This window comes from Hyla sarda, chromosome 5 (genome assembly GCF_029499605.1).
Source record: "Hyla sarda isolate aHylSar1 chromosome 5, aHylSar1.hap1, whole genome shotgun sequence".
Lineage (NCBI taxonomy): Eukaryota > Metazoa > Chordata > Amphibia > Anura > Hylidae > Hyla > Hyla sarda.
The window spans coordinates 172,803,419-172,825,842 of NC_079193.1; the positions used below are offsets into that span (position 1 = coordinate 172,803,419).

The following is a 22,424-nucleotide window of genomic DNA, read 5'->3' on the forward strand; positions in this document are numbered from 1 at the left end:
GCCCAGAAAAGTTTGATGACAATTTCTCACATAGCTTTTTCATACTCCTGAATGCCATATTTGCTTATCATAGTTCAGCTATTATAGACAGCTTTGACTGGTACAGGTAAAGAGTAGTACAGAACATGTAATACCTTCCTGTACTGTAGGGGGCGCTACCAGACACCAGTCAGTGCATGTACTTCAGTAATACAGGGGTTTTACCAGTGAATGCCCATTCTGATTGGTCAGTTCTTCCAGCTATAGACATGTTTCACAGATCTGGACTGTCCATAGCATTGTATGTTGAGTCTGGTTTCAAGTTACAATGGTCCAGAAAAGACCAGAAAAGACCATTGTATGCTGAAACAATTGTATGTTGAGGGATCACTGTATGTGTATTTTATTTTTTTTACACTGGATCATTGTTTTTTTTTTTTTTTAACCTTTTCACTTTGATTTGCTATAATTACCCTGTAATTGATTTTGTGTGTATTCACACATAAATACCAGTACTCTGGTCCCTTTTGTATGCTTGATAAAGACTGTGCAGACAGTCGAAACGTTGCTTGCCACATATGAGGAAATAAACTACACTGCTTTTCACCTTATATCGGAGTGCTGTGGGATGCTTTCTATTTGTGTCGATTACTGCCACCAGCGACCAGGGCTGTGATTGGGCCCGCTTGCACCCACATTACCTTGACGCTGTTCAGGTGTGCTGCTCTACCTTGCTTCTACTTAGCTATCTTAGCTATCTATCTACCTAGTTAGCTAACAATCCAACTAGCAAGCTACTTACCTGGCTACCTACCTATGTCACATGTTTGTCGTACGTGTCGCACATAATGTAAGTAAATGGAGTTGCACTGCAACCCACAAATGGCCGCAACCCAGCTGTTGGGTCACGGACACTTGTAGGCCCATCAAAATCCTCAGCACCAGGCCCATGATGCTCTTAATCCGGCCCTGGATATATCTCAAAAATCCCCTTTAAAGTTTAGTATCTTGAAAATAATATTGCATCTTCAACTAATCATTAACTGTTAATTTTTGATTTCTGTAACATAATCTGCAGAATATAACCTTTGATGTTCATTACCCCATCTCTATTACCAGATAGTGGCGAGTTGATACATTCTATATATATACAGTAATTAAGGTAAAAGCCTAGTGATATAAATCATTGCATTGATCATCTACTCCTAAAAACATTGTCCATGTATACAGAACCAAGCAACGGAATGAGTAATAAACATGATGTAAACACAGACACAAGAAAACTGCATTAAGCAAAACAATAAAAAGCATATTTCTTCCTTTTATATATAATACTCCAAAAAGCATAGTTTGTGCTATGGCTTTGTCAGAATAAAGTAATGCAGATCCCAAGATAAAGACACTTTGAGTCGAGCAATTAAATAGCTAAATAAATGAATCAGCAGAGCAGAAGTGGCAAATGTAATTACTACTTATCACCAGGAAGGGGAACTAATTATGGGGTTCACGAACCACATGTCACTCCGCTCCCAAACCATGTGTTTGGATTGTTCTAGATCAGGCTCTGTAATGTAGCAACAACCAGCAGCAGACTGGAAGATCTATTCAGACAGGAAGGGGACCAGGCTCATTGGTAAAGTGTAACGAAATTTCTATGTACTCACTCACTGCATCTGACAACATATGGAACCAAACATCAAAATTACATGTTTGGTTTCTTGTCGAGACCACACCTGTACAGCCGGGGTAAGCTATGGCAGTTATGGTATTAGTTATTTATTTCGAGTACACTACAAAGAACATATAGAGGGAGACAAAAAGCAAAGAGTTACATGCGCTAGTCTAAATTTGCAGTATGTTGGGGTAAAAACAACAAATTCATTGAAAGGTACATGCCACCACGTAAATTTGCCACATGCCTTGAATAAGATGTATTTTGGTGGCCCTTACGTGGTCAGCAGGCTTACACATTTTGATCAATACGTACACCTAGACCTAACGATAGGCTGAGAAGCAACGGATCTTTGTATAAGACGTGGATTTTGACGTGGATCTACATTTGTTACATTGTGTTTTCTATCCCCCTAATTTATTTAGTTTTACCGGGCCAGCACTCTGTTCCACCCACTTAGCCCAAGGCTATGTTATTGGCAGAGTTATTGAGACTGCACAAGGGTTTGTTCCTAACAGTCTACCAGTTTTCAGACAGGAAGTGCATGATTGGGGAACTTTGGCATTGGTCTGATGCTGTGCATTGCCCATTGTTGCACGGTGCCATGTCTGAGCGGTCAGGAGGCTATGTAGGGTAGTATTGGGGCTGCTCAACCACTGTGTCAGGCCCCATGTGCGTATTGGTATCGCAGTGGTGGTGGCAGGGCTGCCATCATAAATTTTGGGGCCCCTTACACAGCTCAAGGCCGGGCCCCCCCCTCCCCTTCTGTGCCCCCCCCCCCCGAGTCCACTCACAGAGTTGGGTGGCACCAGCGGTGGGCAGGGGAAGTTTTCATCTTCTCAGCAGTGCGGATGTCAAATTCTGTGGTGGAGCAGATGATAAAGCATGATCCTGCTCCACCAATAGGGCTGCACAACTGGAGAGTGTGAGGGGAGGGGGGAAGGAGCATCCCTCTCTGCTCTCTTCCCAGAGATCCAGCGTGGCCACGGCCCCTGCACTGAATTTAACCTCTTAAGGACCCATGACATACGCGTACATCATGGAGAATTCCGGCCCCTGCCGCGCGCCGGCCGGGGATCGGACCGGGATGCCTGCTGAAATCGTTCAGCAGGCATCCCGTGCAAATGCCCAGGGGGGTCATCAGACCCCCCCATGTCAGCGATTGCGGCAAATCGCAAGTGAATATAAGGGGAATATAAGGGGAATCGCGGTTGTCTAAGACACCCACGATCCCCCTGAAGGCATAGGAGTGAGGTGGCACGGGTGCCACCCCTCCTATCCCTGCTATTGGTGGTCTAGACGCGACCACCAATAGCAGATCGTTTTCCCCGTCCTGCCCACCCACAATAGGCGCATCCGGGTGGGCGACGGAGGCTGCGGGCGATGGAGATCGGCGGGCGGTGATGTCGTGTGGCTGGATCATAAGGAAGCCGGTGAGTTGCCTAGCAACATCTGGAGGGTACAGTTTGAGACCACTATAAAGTGGTCTTTAACTGTAGCCCTCCAGATGTTGCAAAACTACAACTCCCAGCATTCCCAGACAGCTGTTTGGGCATGCTGGAATATGTAGTTTCGCAACAGCTGGAGGGCTACAGTTTGAGACCACTATATAGTGGTCCTTAAACTGTAGCCCTCCAGATCTTGCAAAACTTCAACTCCTAGCATGCTCAAACAACTGTTTGCTGTCTGGGCATGCTGGGATTTGTAGTTTTGCAACAGCTGGAGGACCACAGTTTGGAGATCACTTTGCAGTGTTCTCTAAAACTGTAGCCATCCAGATGTTGCAAAACTGCAAATCAAAGCATGCCCAAACAGCAAACAGCTGTCTCGGCATGCTGGGAGTTGTAGTTGCGTACCTCCAGCTATTGCATAACTACATCTCCCAGCATGCCCTTCGGTGATCAGTACATGCTGGGAGTTGTAGTTTTGCAACAGCTGGAGGCAGACTGGTTAGAAAATACTGAGCTAGGTAACAGAACCTAACTGAAGGTTTTCCAACCAGTGTGTCTCCAGCTGTTGCAAAAGTACAACTCCCAGCATGCACAGTCTGTCAGTACATGCTGGGAGTTGTAGTTTTGAAACAGCTGAAGGTTTGCCCCCCCCATGTGAACGTACAGGGTACATTCACACGTGCAGGTTTACAGTAAGTTTCCTGCTTCAAGTTTGGGCTGCGGCAAATTTTTCACCGCAGCGCAAACTCCTAGCGGGAAACTCACCGTAACACGCCCGTGCAAATGTACCCTAAAAACACTACACTAACACATAATAAAAACTAAAACACTACATATACACCCCTTACACTGTCCCCCCCAATAAAAATGAAAAATGTATTGCATGGCAGTGTTTCCAAAACGGAGCCTCCAGCTGTTGCAAAACAACAACTCCTAGCATTTCCGGACAGCCACTGACTGTCCAGGCATGCTGGGAATTTAGCAACTGCTGGAGGCACCCTGTTTGGGAATCACTGGTGTAGAATACCCCTATGTCCATCCCTATGCGATCCCTAATTTAGTCCTCAAATGCGCATGGAGCTCTCTCACTTCGGAGCCCTGTCGTATTTCAAGGAAACAGTTTAGGGCCACATATGGGGTATTTCCGTACTCGGGAGAAATTGCACTACAAATGTTGGGGGGCTTTTTCTCATTTTATCCCTTATGAAAAGGAAAAGTTGGGGGCTACACCAGCTTTTTAGTGTAAAAAAAAAAAATTTTACACTAACATGCTGAGGTTGCCCCATACTTTTTATTTTCACAAGCGTTAAAAGGAAAAAAAGACCCCCAAATTTGTAATGCAATTTCTCCTGAGTACAGAAATACCCCATATGTGGGCGTAAAATGCTCTGCGGGCGCACAACAAGGCTCAGGAGTGAGAGCGCACCATGTACATTTGAGGCCTAAATTGGTGATTTGCACAGGGGTGGCCGATTTTACAGCGGTTCTGACATAAACGCAAAAAAAAAAAATACCCCCATGTGATCCCAAGTTGGAAACTACACCCCTCACGTAATGTAATAAGGGGTACAGTAGTTTCCAAAATAGGGTCACATGTGGGGGGTCCACTGTTCTGGCACCACGGGGGGCTTTGTAAACACACATCGCCCCCTGATTTCGATTCCAAATTTTTTTTCCCAAAAGCTCAATGGCGCTCCTTCTCTTCCGAGCATTGTAGAGCGCCAGCAGAGCACTTGACGTCCACACATGGGGTATTTCCATACTCAGAAGAGATGGGGTTTCAAATTTTGGGGGGCATCTTGTCCTATTACCCCCGTGTAAAAATTTAAAATTTGAGGGAAAACTAGCATTTTAGTGAAAAAAAAATCATTTTCACATCCAACTTTAACGAAAAGTCGTTAAACACCTGTGGGGTGTTAAGGCTCACTGGACCCCTTGTTACGTGCCTTGAGGGGTGTAGTTTCCAAAATAGTATGCCATGTGTTTTTTTTTTTTTTTTTTACTGTTCTGGCACCGTAGGGGCTTCCTAAATGTGACATGCCCCCCAAAAACCATTTCAGAAAAACACTCTCCAAAATCCCATTGTCGCTCCTTCCCTTCTGAGCCCTCTATTGCGCCCGCCGAACACTTTACATACACATATGAGGTATTTCCTTACTCAAGAGAAATTGGGTTACACATTTTAGGAAGATTTCTCTCCTTTTACCCCTTGAAAAAATTCAATAACTGGGTCAACAAGAACATGCGAGTGTAAAAAATGAAGATTTTGAATTATCTCCTTCAATTTGCTGCTCTTCCTGTGAAACACCAAAAGGGTCAACAAACCTTTTGAATGTCATTTTGAACACTTTGAGGGGTGCAGTTTATATAATGGGGTCATTTGTGGGGTATTTCTAATATGAAGGCCCTTCAAATCTACTTCAAAACAGAACTGGTCCCTGAAAATTTCGATTTAGAAAATTTTGTGAAAAATTGGAAAATTGCTGCTATACTTTGAAGCCCTCTGATGTCTTCCGAAAGTAAAAACATGATGGAAACATAAAGTAGACATATTGTATATGTGAATCAATATATAATTTATTTGGAATATTCATTTTCCTTATAAGCAGAGAGCTTGAAAGTAAAAAAAAAATGCTAAATTTTCAATTTCTTCATAAAATTTTGGAATTTTTCACCAAGAAAAGATGCAAGTATTGACAAAATTTTACCACTAACATAAAGTAGAAAATATCATGAAAAAAGAGTCTCAGAATCAGAATGAAAGGTAAAAGCATCCCAGAGTTATTAATGTTTAAAGTGACAGTGGTTAGATGTGCAAAAAATGGCCGTGTCCTACAGTGAAAATTGGCTGGGTCCTTAAGGGGTTAAAGGGCCCGCAATGTTAAAAAAAATAATTATGCTAACATGGCAGGCCCCTTCTCAGGCTTGAGATAGCTGAGTGCCAGGCCATCAGTCCATCCCATCGGTCTCCTGCTTTTCTGCCAAGGCAGTTGCAGGGGGGTTCAGCCGTGGCTCAGGCCCCTAGGGAGCCCGGGCCCCTCACTGGGGTACTGGCTGTACCCCCCTGATGGCTATGCCATTTTAACTTATGCATTACATGTTTTTCTTTGCAATACTTCTATGATGAATAAAAGTGGTTCTTAACTTTTTTTCACCAGAGCAGTATTACAAAGTAAAACATGTCATATTTCACACATAGCTTAGTGCTAGCAGCTTGCTGCTGTTATCCTCGTGTGTATTTCCAAATTCGGTCAAAATGTTCACCACCGACCTGTTAGTTTTATAAATCAGCTGAAAAGTAAAGAATCTTTATACAAGAGGTGGATGTGTGGCCTTTTTACATTTATGTTACTTTATCTAAAAATGAAGATGAACTCTAAACAAGCTAACTGTGTCGTTTTCTGGCTCTAGACTTGATAAAGGTTTTGGACACAAGGAGACCACATCTTCTCCCATCTGCTTTCCCCACCAATTATCAAAACTGGGGAGTGAAGAGACAATTCAGGGCTTTTTGTGTACATATGGCTTGTGCCATAGTTTGCAACTTTTTGACTCCACAATTTTTTTGATACATTTTTTTCCATAAGCTGTATGTATTTTCCCATAAGCTGTATAAAGTGAAATATTAGTCTTGTTCATGCAACATTATCCTACACATTTTTCAGACAGTAGCATGACCAGGATATGAGCACAGTGGATCTCACTAACATAGGCTTACTCTCCCACAATACCTCATATAAACTAGGAAAACTTGTGATTTCTGGATTTTGGTTAAAGTCTGTAAGACTATATTTCATATAATATGTTTCCTTTCATCCAGTTTTCACAATTCCCCTTAACAGAATGAACAGTGAAGTCAATGAGAATTAATTTACACCATGAAGAAGGAAAAAAAATAATGAGAAAAATGTGCAAGGGAATAGCTAAGACCTTGAACTGGGAACCATTACTTTTGCTATGGAGATAAGAGCGGTTCATGTATTATGCATTGAGTACAGCATTGATATTTTGTAATATATGGATATTACATACATTTCAGGAGCTCTATGACCATGACAATCTCAAAGCCAAAAGTTTGGGATTCCCAAGATAACATATGCATAAGAGCTATGATAGGATTCAAAATCAACATTTCCACTATCTGATACTTCCATTTTATAGACCTGAAAATGGTCATCTCTCTAAAAATTAATTTAGTTCTTATGATAAAGGACTTCAAAATGATGGCTACATTTTATGAAAGGTAGGATATTTTTGTTATATTAAAAGTATAGTATTTTTGGTGCAGCCACTAGGGAAAAAATAAAAAATGAGGGCTTGCACTGAGCAGTACACTATACTTGAAGCCATCAAAGGTTCAGATGGTTTAGTGAGGCCCTTTTACCCGAGCTGACTATTTACTAAATGGGGGGCTCCTAGGGATTCTCTTTTGCGATAATGGATTAATGTAAAAGTGCCAGCGATCAGATGATAAAGAATACGACTCATTGGTTGGGTGATCGGTTCTTTTGTGCGGCCATTTCAATTATTATTATCAGCCGCAAATTGTCTTGTGTAAACATGAGATGTGTGGCTGACAATGATGAATCCAGAGATCATTCATGCGGCCCGGCTCCATTGGTAATAGGACCATGTGAAGGCTCAGTATATGAGCACAGATCACAAAGATTGGCACTTGTTGTCCCACCACTGTCAACCCCATGTAAAAGATTGAGAACAGTCCATTTGGGTCTGTTATAATAATAATAATGAAAAAAGCTGAACTGCATGTGTCCTACTTCCATCCAAGACTCACAGACTAGATATGATTGCTTATTGTTAACAGGCTTGAATTTCCATGGCTGAGGGTAAATATGGCAAAGCTTTTTCACATACTGTTCCTTCCCCCACCTCAGTCATAGAAGCTGCTGAGTCTGAAAAGATCACCTTTCATTGTAGGAGGAAAAAAAAAGCAATATATAGATAAAGTGTCAACGTAAATGTAGGATACATTTCCTCTGTGATGGATCGTAAAAAAAAAAAAAAAATGAAATTCACAAAAATCACACACTTAGAACAATTTCTTCTAATTTTGTGAACCCAAGTTCATAAAATCTCCAAATTGTTCTTAAAAGTCAATAGGGGAGATTTATGAATCTTTTTGTTACTTGTTTTTGGGCTAAATTGCATGTTTTTTTAATATATTTTTTGATATGCATATTTTTTTGATATGCATATTTTTTTACGCATTTCTTTTTACCTTACAATATAAGTGATTTCTGAAGACTTGTCTATGTAGGCCACTTTGCATGCTCTAGAGACTTGCTTTACAAAGTGAGAAATGGTGTTGTGAAGTCATTTTGTTAGTTTTGGTGTACTTGCACATTATTTATCCCACATATGAGAAATGGTGCACGTGTCCGCCACAATAATGTTTTTGAAATGGCATATAAAACAACTCAGAGATAAATCTCCCCCTTTGATTCTAAGGGCAAATAGATATTTTGTTTGTAACATTATTACTGAAACCTAAACTACTTAAACATCCAAGTAAAACCTCAGCTGTCAAGTCTTCGATGTCCGATACCTACAAGCTGAACTTTCTGTGAATACCATCTCACAAGTGAGTCTTCAGTACATTTCTTTTTTCTGTTCCTCTCCTGGTTTTGGCTTAAAATACTGATTCAAAATACAGACCACAATGCACCTTGGTGGCCCACATTTCTTTTAGAACTGATTTCATTTAATGGGGTACATCATTAAATAGAATCAGTTCTAAAAGAAATGCAATCTCCACCACAGGGCTCATCCTACTTATCAGTCCCCGGAACGTTGGACCGCACCTTCCTTAATGTGGGCAAGTGACAGCCTGCTCTGCCCATCATTGGTTGCAGGGATGTCCCATCTAAGCTGGTGATTGGCTGAGCATGCCACCACTTGCCCATGTCCAGGGGATTGGGGGCTGGAGCATGCCAAAGATGAGTAAGTAGGACTGGTCCTATACAGGAAATTGTGGGGGACCAGCGGTTGAACCCACCTCGATCAGACACCTATCCTGTGGATAGGGGATAAATGTTTGATGAGTTCCCTTCCCTGGAGTACCCCTTTAACATTACTTGCAAATTTACACAGGTAAATCCATATTTAAATATGCAAGATATTCATCATAGAGTGGATTTAATATAAGTGATTCTTTATTGATTCTTTTAAAACGTAACAATTGCTTGGCCCGTTATGACCCTCAAAGTCGCAGTCGCTTGACAGGACAGACTCTGCCCTACCACCATACAGTCACCAGTGTCAGGCCATGGCAGTGTACACTTATACCCCTGGTGATGCTGATTAAATGTGACACAGCAGATACACATACGGTAAAAAGGATGAGTTGACAGGAAGGGTACTAGTTAGTTCAAATACTGATGCAGGCAAAAGCAATGCTAGAGCCAGACTACTACCAAGCACTTGTCAAGTTTTAAAGACATCAATAAAGAAGTTTTTTAAATTCTGTATGCAGAGTACAAATGCATTGATACCAATTATCAATACACCTTTCACATACTGTACATGTTCTTATTTTCTTGACCCCCCCCCCCCCCCCAAACCAGCACTCACTGTTGGCCAGAATAATAAATAATGGTCATATTAGGCATCAACCTTCATTCTCCCACAGACCCCATGCCTTATAGAAACTTTTGGTTATTTTCTTAGAGTCCCTACCAGAGATGAGTGAAGTTACAGTGATTCGATTCGTCACAAACTTCTTGGCTCGGCAGTTGCTGACTTGGAGAGAGAGTTGGAGAGAGTCTCCTAGGACTGTATCCACCTTTCCCAGCCCACCGGAGCACCTGAAAACTGAATTAATTTATGCAGGATAAGCCATCAACTGCCGAGCCGAGAAGTTCGTGACGAATTGAATCACTGTAACTTCACTCATCTCTAGTCCCTACTACTCCATTTTTCAAAGTATTTATTCTTGACACTAAATTCAGCTTATGTGTAATATCTGGAACCTCTGTAGAAAATGAACCCCTTAGGATTAAAAGAAGTAGTTTTCATTGTCAGAACTTATAGTAGAAACCACGAGGAAACCAATAAAAAAAACTGATGTATTTACCTTTTAAGATGGGTTCACACATAGTATCGTGGTCAGCATCTGGTCCACATTTTGGTTTTTACTTTGGTCATCATTTTTAACCAAATTTTGTAGCTCTTTAATATATATATATATATATATATATATATATATATATATATGTATATATATATATATATATATATATATACACATATATATATATATATATATATATATATATATATATATGTGTGTGTGTGTGTGCGTTGGCTTCACTTCTGCTTTTGGCCAAAAATACTGACCCAAATAAGCTCCAACAAAAATATAAAATAATGACTAAAATACATCAAATGAACCCAGCCTTACAGTGCTAATGTTTTATTTGAGCTTTCAGCCATTGAAAAGTAGTATTTGTGCATAAAAAAACACAGCATCCTCTATTAGGCCACATTGTCTTCTACCACTTTCTAAAGACTTTACATATATTTTAGCAATGCATTTCTGACACCTAAACATATATCTCATACTGATACCGCAGATGCATAATAATCTTTTTTTTTCCTAAGCAGTAACAAAAATCTGTATTCCCATATACTGTATGCACGAGAATGGATGCTACTGAACAAAACTACTGTACCTCCTTGATCTACCATAAAAATGCAGCCAAACACAAAATATAGTATTACCTTAAGTTCAGTGGCGTCCTGGTTCTCTGTGATCACAAAAGAAGCTGCGCCTTGTCAGATAAAGTCATCACTACAAAGCAGTCCATCTCCTGGGACCATCTCACAAACAAATATGATTTGGGGTCATTTCAATTTCCCCAAAAGAATGAATGCTGGTTTTTATGCTTGTATGAAATAGCTCATTCTCATGGCGTTCATTTATATGCATACGCTGCTCCTTCCCTGCTCACCAGATAAAATAAAAGAAGCCTGTGAAACATGGATGAGAAAGAATCAGCCCACTTGTGTCTTGTGAAAAGCTAAATGTACAATTACAATTCATTCCTACAGGCAGAGGAGCGAGCCCGTAACACCCTAAACATTGTCAGCAATAAGAAGTGCACAACGCAATTACAGTTAAATGCCGAGCCGCGAATCGCCCCCTAGAATGCCTGTGTTATCCTGCTGAAGACATGGCATGTATTGCACGGCAAATAGATATCTGTTTGCATCCATCTCATTTACCTGCATTGTCCTCCAGGGACCCATGCTATTAAACATCTGCTTCTACAGGTCAGGAGTGCTAATTTAATTGTATTACTTTCTCTTACATTCTTCCAGCTTGACAATGAAGAAGAGACTGACGCAGGGGTCAGCGCCAAACAAAAGGAAGAGGTTTTCCTGGTCACAGAGCGACAGGAGGAACAACTGAGCTGTTAGTGAGCGCAAATGGGTATTGGTGATTTTTGTAGGTAAAATTGTTTTGAAAACAAGACATTAATCCTCTTTTTGCTGAGCAGATGCCAAAAGTCTGCTCACTGGCGGCACAACTCATTTACATCAAGGGAATAATTTGTCTTGTCTTGTAATTTGTATAGGATGGTTATCCTAGCAATTATTTTGGCATATCCATTGACACTATATATAGTTACATAATGTAGTTCTAACAGTGAAAGGGGTACTCCGCCCTTAGACATCTTATCCCCTATCCAAAGGAAAGGGGATAAGATGTCTGATCGCTGGGGTCCTGCAGCTGGGGACCCCCACAATCTCCTGCTGCACCCGGTGTTTGTTTAGAGCGTCGGGTGCATCGCTGAAGGCTCGTGACATCACCGCCAAGGCCAACTCGTGATGTCATGGCCATGCCCCCTCAATGCAAGTCTATGAGTAAACGTGTCTGGGAAAAAAGCACAGCAGAGCTTCTCATGGGATAGTACTTCTGGTTATGTCAATTTGCCCTTCAATATTGGGCGAAAGATAGGGGCAATCTTACTCACCTTTTGTGGTTGTGTGCCAGACACAACCACCTATGATAGCATATGAGGTCGGTGCAGCCACCCGGGTTTCAGCGGTCAGGCGTCCTCAGCCGAAAGTGGAGACATCAAGAAAGAGCAGGAAAAATCCACGGGTCTTCGGCGCAATCCATATGAAGTACTCACAGTCCATCATGTATATGAAAAAAGTCCATTTATTAAGGCGCCAAAGCAAACAAACAAACAAACAAACAAACAAACACATTTCGAGACATTTGCTAGCCTCTTTATCAATGTTAAAATGGCATATACAAATAATAAAAACAGTGTGCTTGTATAGCTAAAAGGGCGCTAAGAGTCAAGTGATTGACGGGTGTCAAACGCAGGAGAGTGTAAACAGTGTTTGAGATGTTCAAAAAACTTTAATCAGGGTGTTAGCCATGTAAAACAATATGCGGTGGTATGTTGTCACTTGTTCTTATGTCCGCACTCCGCACTGTACCGGGGGGAGGTGGAATTAACTGTAGATCTTGCGCGGAGTATACTGTCGTTCATCTCTGTCAGCGGAGGTTTGGGTTGGTAGTGCGCATGCACCTGGCTAAGTTCGGCGGTGAGCGCATTTAAAAGTAGTGTTGCTAGGGACGCTGAAGTCCGCGCATGCCCGCGATGCGAATGAATAGCTTTCCTTGGACATGCAGTGATGCTGCAAGAAGATACTGTGAGTAACTGCCTATACATGGTTCAGATATATGGCGATGTTTACAGCAAGATCTACAGTTAAATCCACCTCCTCCTGGCACAGTGCGAAGTGCGGACATAAGAACAAGTGACAACATACCACTGCATATTGTTTTACATGGCTAACACGCTGATTAAAGCTTTTTGAACATCTTAAACACTGTTTACACTGTACGTCACTCTCCTGCGTTTCCGGCAGGAGAGCTGACGTCAGACACCCGCCAATCACTTGACTCTTAGTGCACTTTTAGCTATATAAGTGCACTGTTTTGTGGATAGCAAAGGCCTTGAAACACGTTTGTTTGCTTTGGCACCTTAATACATATATCCTTAGCTGTATGCTAAACAGCATCCGAGCATCTCTTTATGGGCTCATTTTTGAACCTTGATATCTGACTGAACCACTCTCAATTTGGCACATTAAGCCAAATAACTACCACTGCTTTATGAAAGACTGATCCACATGACCATTGGCATTCAGACATTTATCCAGCCAATATGATCCAGTACTGCTTTCTAAAAACTTTTGTCATTTTGTTGAATTTTGCATTTATTATTATTTATTGTTCTTTAATTCAGCCTTATCTAATTCTGTGTGCTAGCAGCCGGCGTGTACGCTTGGCTCCCCGCCACTGCGGGTTATACACACATCGTCAGGATTTATCCCAGATAGACGCCATAACTGTTGCGTCCGGGTCCTGTCATCTATATGCTGTATAGAGTACTAGTGCATGACATCCAGCACGCTCTTCTCAGGGGTTGCTACTGTATCAGCTACCCCTGATGTTAATTACTATATGCAATGACTGCATTTCTTTATACCTGTCAGCCCCTGATGAGGTCACATGTAACAATGTGCTGAAACGCGTTGGGCAGAGCTAGTAATTCTATTTAATTATTCATTACCAGCATACAATTTAATTAGGCTTTTGCATCTGTGGGGCAATCTCTACATATGCAATTTTAACAGCCTTGTTCTTGTCTATCTTTAGTTACAGGGCTGACATTCTTGCCCTGTCACCTATTTATACATCACTTTGTTTAATCAGTGTGTTTTAATCTATACATTAAAAGCTATGTTTTATTAGCACCTCAATATTTTCTCCCCCCTACTATTTTTCTTTAAGAAAAAAAACCAGAAGAAAAAAACATAGGGCTACCTGACAGGACATATGGATCGCATCGGGACCCTGAAGATAACAGAAATACACACCAGCCTACTCCAAAACAGCAACAACAGACGAACCGAATGAAAAGTAGGGACCGCACCAAATCATTTAGGGAAAAGGGTAGAGCATTTATGAATAGTAAATATCATACAGAAAGAAACCATCCCATGTCCAAAAATAAAGGGAATTCCAACAACTATGCAAAAAAAATCTCACAACAAGATCCAACTTCCCCGGTATCGAAAAACCAGATGAGACAGCCCAAAACAAAGACCTCAGTCACCGACCAGACATACTCCAGAACGACCTGTTTTGGAGACCTATCCATTACTGGCTATGAAATTAACAGATGGAGCAGCTCGTATATACCGGGATATTGACACACACCCTGATCCCGAAATAGATACCTTCTCAGAGGACCCACAAATGGTGAACAACACCGAACTATCTACAGTGAATTCCCTTGAGGCCCTCCTATTACTTGGCACTTCCTCCAACATCATTTGCCAGCGTGTGCCCCAAAGAGACGGATCAGGAGACTGATCGATTCATTTTCGATTTAAGTAACATCACGGTCCATGAAGATTTGGAAAACCCCCAAGAAGAACCTATAAAAGATGGTAGGACCACACCAAGAACCGCAAATCATAACTCACCGGCTTTTTTAGATCTACCTCAAGTTCTAACACCCATTCCCGCATATCACTTCAGAACAGAGTCACTGACCATGTTAATAACAGAATATTACAGTCCCTTCCATGGGAAAAGGAAGGCCCCAGAAGGAGACCCACCAAGAGAGGATGCAGGGGAAAAGGGAGGAGTAGAAAGGCCCGGAATACAGAAACCAAAGAAAAACAAAAAACTCCACTAAGAATATTTAATTTATCAACCCACATACTGTCAGAAACAGAGAGAGAGAGAGGTTTTAAGTACGGGACTCTCTTTTTGTCCATCAAATAAGATCAATGAGTTTTATCTCTTTGTAGACTTGAATACGTACGTGAGGAAACTAACCCTCGCAAAACACTTTGAGATAATGAAGAAAAAACCTCCAAATATCACAGCAAGCATCACTAATACCATTACATTGGACCCTCCCCCTATCAACACCGGTTTAAAACCAAAGTCAACTTTCTACCCCTTACACCATAGGGGCCATCACCTAGATACGTTCTTCTCACTAGTAACTCGTGACTTTAGAACCATCAATACAAACAATCAGTACAAACATAATCTAAGTAAAAAACAAAACAAAGCAATTCAATCTTTGGTGAAGAATCCAAACATTGTAATACAAAGTGCTGACAAAGGTGGGGAGTGGTTATCCAGGATAAAGAGGTCTACGTTGCTGAAGCCTTGCAAATCATCGCTGACCCTCCCTACTATGTGCCCCTACCCAATGATCTTACTCAAGGGTTCATTGAGGAGTGCCACTTCATGGTGGATAAAGCTTCTGAAAAAGTTGTCCTCTCTAAAAAAAGAGAGAGAGATTATCTTTAGATAAAAAACCTACTGACTACCGATATTCTACCACCTCCCAAAGGTCTACAAGGACCCACCAGGAAGACCAATAATTTCAGGTGTTAACTCACTAACAATCAACCTCTCACACTATATCGACCTTCTCCTTCAGAAATACGTTATCCAACTTCATTCATACCAAGAGATACTCCAACCCTAATAGAACTACTGGAAGATCAGGTATGGGAGAAGGGGTACATGTGGACCACTTTAGACGTTACCGCCCTCTATTCGAACATCCCACACGGGAAAGGAATCTACACCATATCCAGAATTTTAGACCAGGATCCATCAATGCCAGGTGAACAAAAAAAGTTTGTGGTAGACAGTATTGCATTCATCCTAAGCTACAATTATTTCTGTTTCCAAACCAAGATGTTCTTGCAGGCCACGGGTACAGCAATGGGGACGAAATTTGCCCCATCGTTTGCCAACCTATATATGGGTGGCTATGAGGATGAATATGTTTACACAGAACACCCCTGGAAGAACTACATTAAATTCTGCAAAAATTACATAGATTACCTCATATTCATCTGCAGCAGCACAGAGGAAGATTTTGTAAGGTTTACAGAATATCTCAACACCAACAGCTGGAACCTATCATTCTCTGGGAAATGTACAGAAAAAACGATTGAATACATGGACTTAGAATTGACCACCGAGGACATGCAGATTATCACAAGGACCCACTTAAAAAATGTGGACTGTAACAGCCTCCTTGATTTCAATAGCTGCCATTTAAAAAAAATGGAAAATGAGTATAGTCAATTCCACTTGATCAGGCAGAACTGCACTAAGATAACAGACTATATGTTACAGAGTGGCATCATCAAAAAAAGATTAGCAGAAAAAGGCTACCCTAGGAACATCGTTGAAGCAACCTATAAGAGACCTCTTAAGAATCCACCCGGGATCAAAAAGAATAGGATGGACAAACAGAAAGAACAGAAATCACAGGAAAACAAAGAATTCAGATATAACTTCATGACTAACTACTCAGCTGGGCATTCAAAAATCAGAAAAACAATAGAAAAACATTAAGATATTCTCCAATTAGATCCCATTCTGAACAAACTAATACCTGAAAGACCAGGATTCACATACATATGTGCTAGGATGGTAAAAAGCATTGTTGCTCCAAGTCGCTTGAAGGAAAACATAACAATAAAAAAATATTCCAACCATTTCTAGTTACTGTGGAAAAGAAACAGCCGTTTGTTACAGATGCGGAATGAAAACATGCAAGTTCTGCAAGAACATTAACCATGGAGCAACCAAGTACACAAGTAACAGCACAGGAGAACATTTTAATGTCAGAACCAGACTGTGCTGCTTATCAACTTATATTATTTATCTAATCGAATGTGACTGCAAATTGCAGTACATAGGCAAGACGACAACAATTCCAAACCAGGATGAATAACCACCGCCAAAATGTAACCCATGGATTTATTAGACATAGTGTGTCGCGTCATGCCACTGAATTCCATAATAATGACTTAACAGCATTCAAAGTGATAGCCCTTGAACAAATACCCGCAAATGCACAGGACTGTTTTGAAAATCTAAAGAAGCGCGAATCATATTGGATCTTCAAAATGAATACGCTCCATCCTTTCGGTTTGAACGAAGAATTTGATAACATCTAGTGTATCCCCCCGATTATAATGCATCCCTGAAAATCTGAAGACGTACCAATCACATAAGACTAGTATTCTAGATGTTACCGTCAGTCAATACATACGCAATTATAGGTCCACACCAGTCAGCATCATAAATGCAATCATTGACTAATATACATGCAATCGTTAATATACAATAAATCACTTTGTTCACATAGTCCTTATACATGTCACTTTCCTTACACTTATACACCCTTTTATGCCTTTACAGATTCCTCTAACAAAACTAAAATTCCTGCCCACACCTATAATGAAATTACAGCATACATACAGTATACATCTATCCAGTTGGTTCATATCACTATCCTTTCCTACAACATTCTCTCCTTATTCAGCTATTCCAAATATAACAACATTTTATGGCCCACCTACTTTAAATATTATTGTCCACCTACTTCAATTAACTACAGTAATACAATATACTCTCCTTACACAGTTCTCTCATTTATAACTAAATATTGCTGCCCACCTACTTTAAAAAACTACAGCTAAATATATATGTACATACCGTAACAGATACATCCAATTGGTCCACACCACTATCCCAACCTCTCTTTTAAACATCGCCATATATCTCAACCATGTATGGGCTGCTTGCAGCATCACTGCATGTCTATGGAAAGCTATTCATTCGCATTGCGCGCATGCGCGGACTTCAGCATCCCTAGCAACACTCCTTTTCAATTTGCTCAACACCGAACTTAGCCAGGCGCATGCGCACTACCAACCCAAATCTCTGCTGACAGCGGAGAATTACAGTATACTCCGTGTAAGATCTACAGTTAAATCCACCTCCCCTGGCACAGTGCGGAGTGCGGACATAAGAACAAGTGACAACATACTACCACATATTGTTTTTCATGGCTAACACTCTGATTAAAGCTTTATGAACATCTGTTTACACTGTTTACACTGTATGTCACTCTCCTGCATTTCGGCAGGAGAGCTGACGTCGGACACCCGTCAATCACTTGAATCTTAGCGCCCTTGTAGCTATATAAGCACACTGTTTTTATTATTTGTAAATGCCATTTTAACATTGAGAAATAAGCTAGCAAAGGCCTCAAAACATGTTTGTTTGCTTTGGCACCTTAATAAATGGACTTTCTTTATATACATCATGGACTGTGAGTACTCCATACGGATTGTGCCGAAGACCCGTGGATTTTTCCTGCTCTTTCTTGACGTCAATGCAAGTCTATCACGCCCCCCTCCCATAGACTTGCATTGAGAGGGCGTGGCCGTGACATCACAAGGGGATGTGGCCGTGATATCCAGAGCCCCCGCCCCGCATTGCCAGTCAATCGGCAGGGAGCAAAGTTTGCTCTGTGCACCAGATGTCTGGGGTGCTGCAGCCTGTCCTTTGGATAGGGGATAAGATGTCTATGGGGGGAGTTCCCCTTTAAGTGGTTAGTACGGTTGAAAAAAAAGCCAGTACGTAGAGAAAATATGGTTTCACGTGGACCAGTAATGCTCCCCTAACGGATCAACAACTTACAGAAAGAAAAAAGGTGCTGTAAAACGTAGCCTTTAATTAGCTTTCTTAAAATTCAGCCAATAATAAAAAATTGGAAAAGTTTATAATTCAAGATAATAATACCACCAAACCAAAAATAATAATGGTAAAATTACATGCATCCCACCATTTTGACATGGGTCAAGAATGGCATTTATTGCATGATGAATATAAACATCAAAATCTACATTAGACCAAAACAACAATATTTACCTGTTGGGGACGGAGGGCGTACAGGGACGCCCTCACACCCTGGTACTTAAGGACGGAGGGCACCTGTACGCCCTCCGTATTTCCGATCACCACCGCTCGCTGGGCGGTGATCAGACCGGGATGACCACTGATATCTATCAGCAGGCATCCCATGGCAATGCCTGTCGGCGATCGCCGCAAATCGCCGGTCTGAATTGACTGATTTGCGGTGATTCCAGGCCAATCGGGTCACTGGTGACCCAATGGTCTGGAAAATAAGAATTGATCTGAGCTCCGACCATCCTAAATGATGGGAGCGAGGTGGCAGGGGTGCCACCTCCTTCTATCTCCTGCCATTGGTCGGTCAGTCTGACCTACCAATGGCAGTTGGGGGCGGGAGGATTAAAGTTCATTTCCCCCCACTCTGCCCACCGATTGAAGTTCAGGCAGAGCGGGGTGGAACAAGTGCGGCATGGGGGGGGGGGGTATGAACGGACTTACCGGAGTGGCGCCGGCAGCATCGGATCGGCTGTGGCGTCCGAGACATCGGGCGATGGCGGCAGGAGGAGTGCGGCCGGAAAGTGCGGCGGTGGAGGAGGCTACAGTGAAGATCGCTGGTAAGTGATCTTCACTGTGGCCTTAAAGTTGCAAAACTACAACTCCCAAACTGTGGTCCTCCAGATGTTGCAAAACTACAACTTTCAGCATGCACTGACTGTCTGGGCATGCTGGGAGTTGTAGTTTTGCAACATCTAAAGTGGCACAGTTTGGAGAATACTAAACAGTGGTCTTCAAACTGTAGCCCTCCAGATGTTGCAAAACTACAATTCCCAGCATGCCCAGACAGTCAGGGATGCAGGGCAGTGTAGTTCTGCAATACCTGGCCCTTCAGCATCTCCCAGCATCTGGAAGGTTACAGTTTGGGAACCACTACTTAGCGGTCTCCAAACTGTTCTTTCCCAGTTGTTGCATAACTACATGCCTTTCGGCTGTCAGTGCATGCTAGGAGTTGTAATTTTTTAACAGCTGTAGGCACACAAGTTGGAATCACTGAGCTAGAGTCTGTTTCCTAACTCACTGGTTCCCCACCAGTGTGCCTATAGCTGTTGCAAAACTACAACTCCCAGCATGTACAGTCTGTCAGTGCATTCTGGGAGTTGTAGTTTTGCAACACCTGAAGGTGTGCCCCCCCCATGTGAATGTACAGGGTACTTTCACACGGGCAGGGGTTTACAGTGGGTTTCCTTCTACAAGTTTGAGCTGTGGCAAATTTCCGCTGCAGGAAACACTGCAGTAGGGTTATGGTGGAGACCAGCCCCATCCTTGTATCCGGGTCTGCCCCTATTGCAAATTATTAATTTAGGCCGCAACATTTCAGGGCCAAAAATGGGGAATTTCCGTACTCAGGAGAATTTGCGTTACAAATTTTGGAGGGGCTATTTCTCCTTTTACCCCTTATGAAATTACCCCTTATGTTAGTGTAAAAAGATAAAAAAAATTTACATTAACATGCTGGTGTTGTCCCATACTTTTCATTTTCACAAGAGTGAAAATTTGTTATGCAATTTCTCCTGAAAACGGAAATACCCCATATGTGGGCATAACATTCTCTGCAGACGCCCAACAAGGCTCAAGGCGCACTATGTACATTTGAGGCCTAAATTGTTGATTTGCACAGGGGTGGCTGATAGTTACAGCAGTTCTGACATAAACGCAAAAAAAAAACAACAACCACGTGTGACCCCATTTTTGAAACTACACCTCTCATGGAATGTAATAAGGGGTGCAGTGAGCATTTACGCCCCACAGGTGTCTGACAGATTTTTTGAACAGTGGTCCATAAAAATGAAGAATTTAATTTTTCATTTGCACAGCCCACTGTTCCAAAGATCTGTCATACACCAGTGGGGTGTAAATGCTCACTGCACTCCTTATTACATTCCATGAGGGGTGTAGTTTCCAAAATGGGGTCACTATTGGGGGCACTATTCTGGCACCATGGGGGCTTTGTAAACGCACATGGCCCCCGACTTCCATTCCAACCAAATTCTCTCTTCAAAAGCCCAATGGCGCTCCTACTCTTCTGAGCATTGGAGTTTGCCCGCAGAGCACTTTACATCCACACATGGGGTATTTCCATGCTCAGAAGAAATTGGGTTACAAATTTTGGGGGGCTTTTTCTCCTATTACCCCTTGTGAAAATGAAAAATTTGGGGTAACACCAGCATTTTATAGAATTTTTGTAATTTTTTTTTATTTTACGTCCCAATTTAAGGAAAGTTCGTCAATCACCTGTGGGGTGTTAAGGCTCACTTTACCCCTTGTTACGTTCCTTGAGGGTTTTAGTTTCCAAAATAGCGTGCCATGTGTTTTATTTTTGCTGTTCTGGCATCATGGGGGCTTCCTAAATGCGGCATGCCCCCCAAAAAACATTTCAGCAAAATTCACTCTCCAAAAGCCCAATGTCGCGCCTTCCCTTCTGAGCCCTCTAGTGCACCCACAGAGTACTTAACATCCACATATGAAGTATTTCCTTACTCGAGAGAAATGGGGTTCCAAATTTTGGGGGGCATTTTCTCCTATTACTCCTTGTGAAAATGAAAAGTTTGGGGTAACACCAGTATTTTAGTGTTAGAAATCAAATTTTTCATTTTCACGTCCCACTTTAATGAAAATTCATCAATCACCTGTGGGGTATAACAACTCAATTTACCCCTTGTTACATTCCTTGAGGGGTGTAGTTTCCAAAATAGTATGCCATGTGTTTTTTTTTTCACTGTTCTGACATCACCGGGGCTTCCTAAATGCGACATGCCCCCCAAAAACCATTTCAGCAAAATTCACTCTCCAAAATCCCATTGTCGCTCCTTCCCTTCTGAGCCCTCCAGTGCCCCCACAGAGCACTTTACTTCCACATATGAGGTATTTCCTTACTCGAGAGAAAATGAATTACGAGTTTTGTGGGGCCTTTTTACCCTTTACCCCTGGTAAAAATGAAAAAAAAAAAAAAAGGGTCTACAATAACATGTTAGTGTAAAAAATAGAGATTTTGATTTTTCTCCTCCATTTTGCTGCTATTCCTGTGAAACACCTAAGGGGTTAACAAACTTTTTGAATGTCATTTTGAATACTTTGAGGGGTGCAGTCTTCATAATGGGGTTCTTCAAAGATTTCTAACAAAAAGACCCTCAAATTCACTGCTAAACTGGTCCCTGAAAAATTCTGATTTAGAAATTTCCGTGAAAAATTGGAAAACTACTGCTATACTTTGAAGTCCTCTGATGTCTTCAAAAAGTGAAAACATGTCAACTTTATATTGCCAACATTAAGTTAACATATTGTATATGTGAATCAATATGTCATTTATTTGACATGTCCCTTTTCCTTCCGAGCAGAGAGCTTCAAAGTAAGAAAAATGCAAGCATCATCAAAAATTTACCACTAACATAAAGTAGAATGTGTCACGAAAAACAATCTCGGAATCAAATTTATAAGTAAAAGCATCACAGAGTTATTAATGCATAAAGTG

The 22,424-nt window shown here is 41.5% G+C and overlaps 1 protein-coding gene across 9 annotated transcripts in view; it reads right to left on the minus strand.

The window, feature by feature from the left end:
• Nucleotides 1-22,424, minus strand: part of LOC130273638 (poly(rC)-binding protein 3-like) — a 744,530-nt gene that overhangs the window by 182,889 nt on the left and 539,217 nt on the right. The window contains exon 6 of one of the 9 annotated variants that reach the window (XM_056520769.1): nt 10,843-11,091. The exons of the other annotated variants lie outside the window; for them this stretch is intronic. The gene's annotated coding sequence lies outside the window, so the exon portion shown is untranslated. The remainder of the gene's footprint in view (nt 1-10,842; nt 11,092-22,424) is intronic. 9 annotated transcript variants of the gene reach the window in all.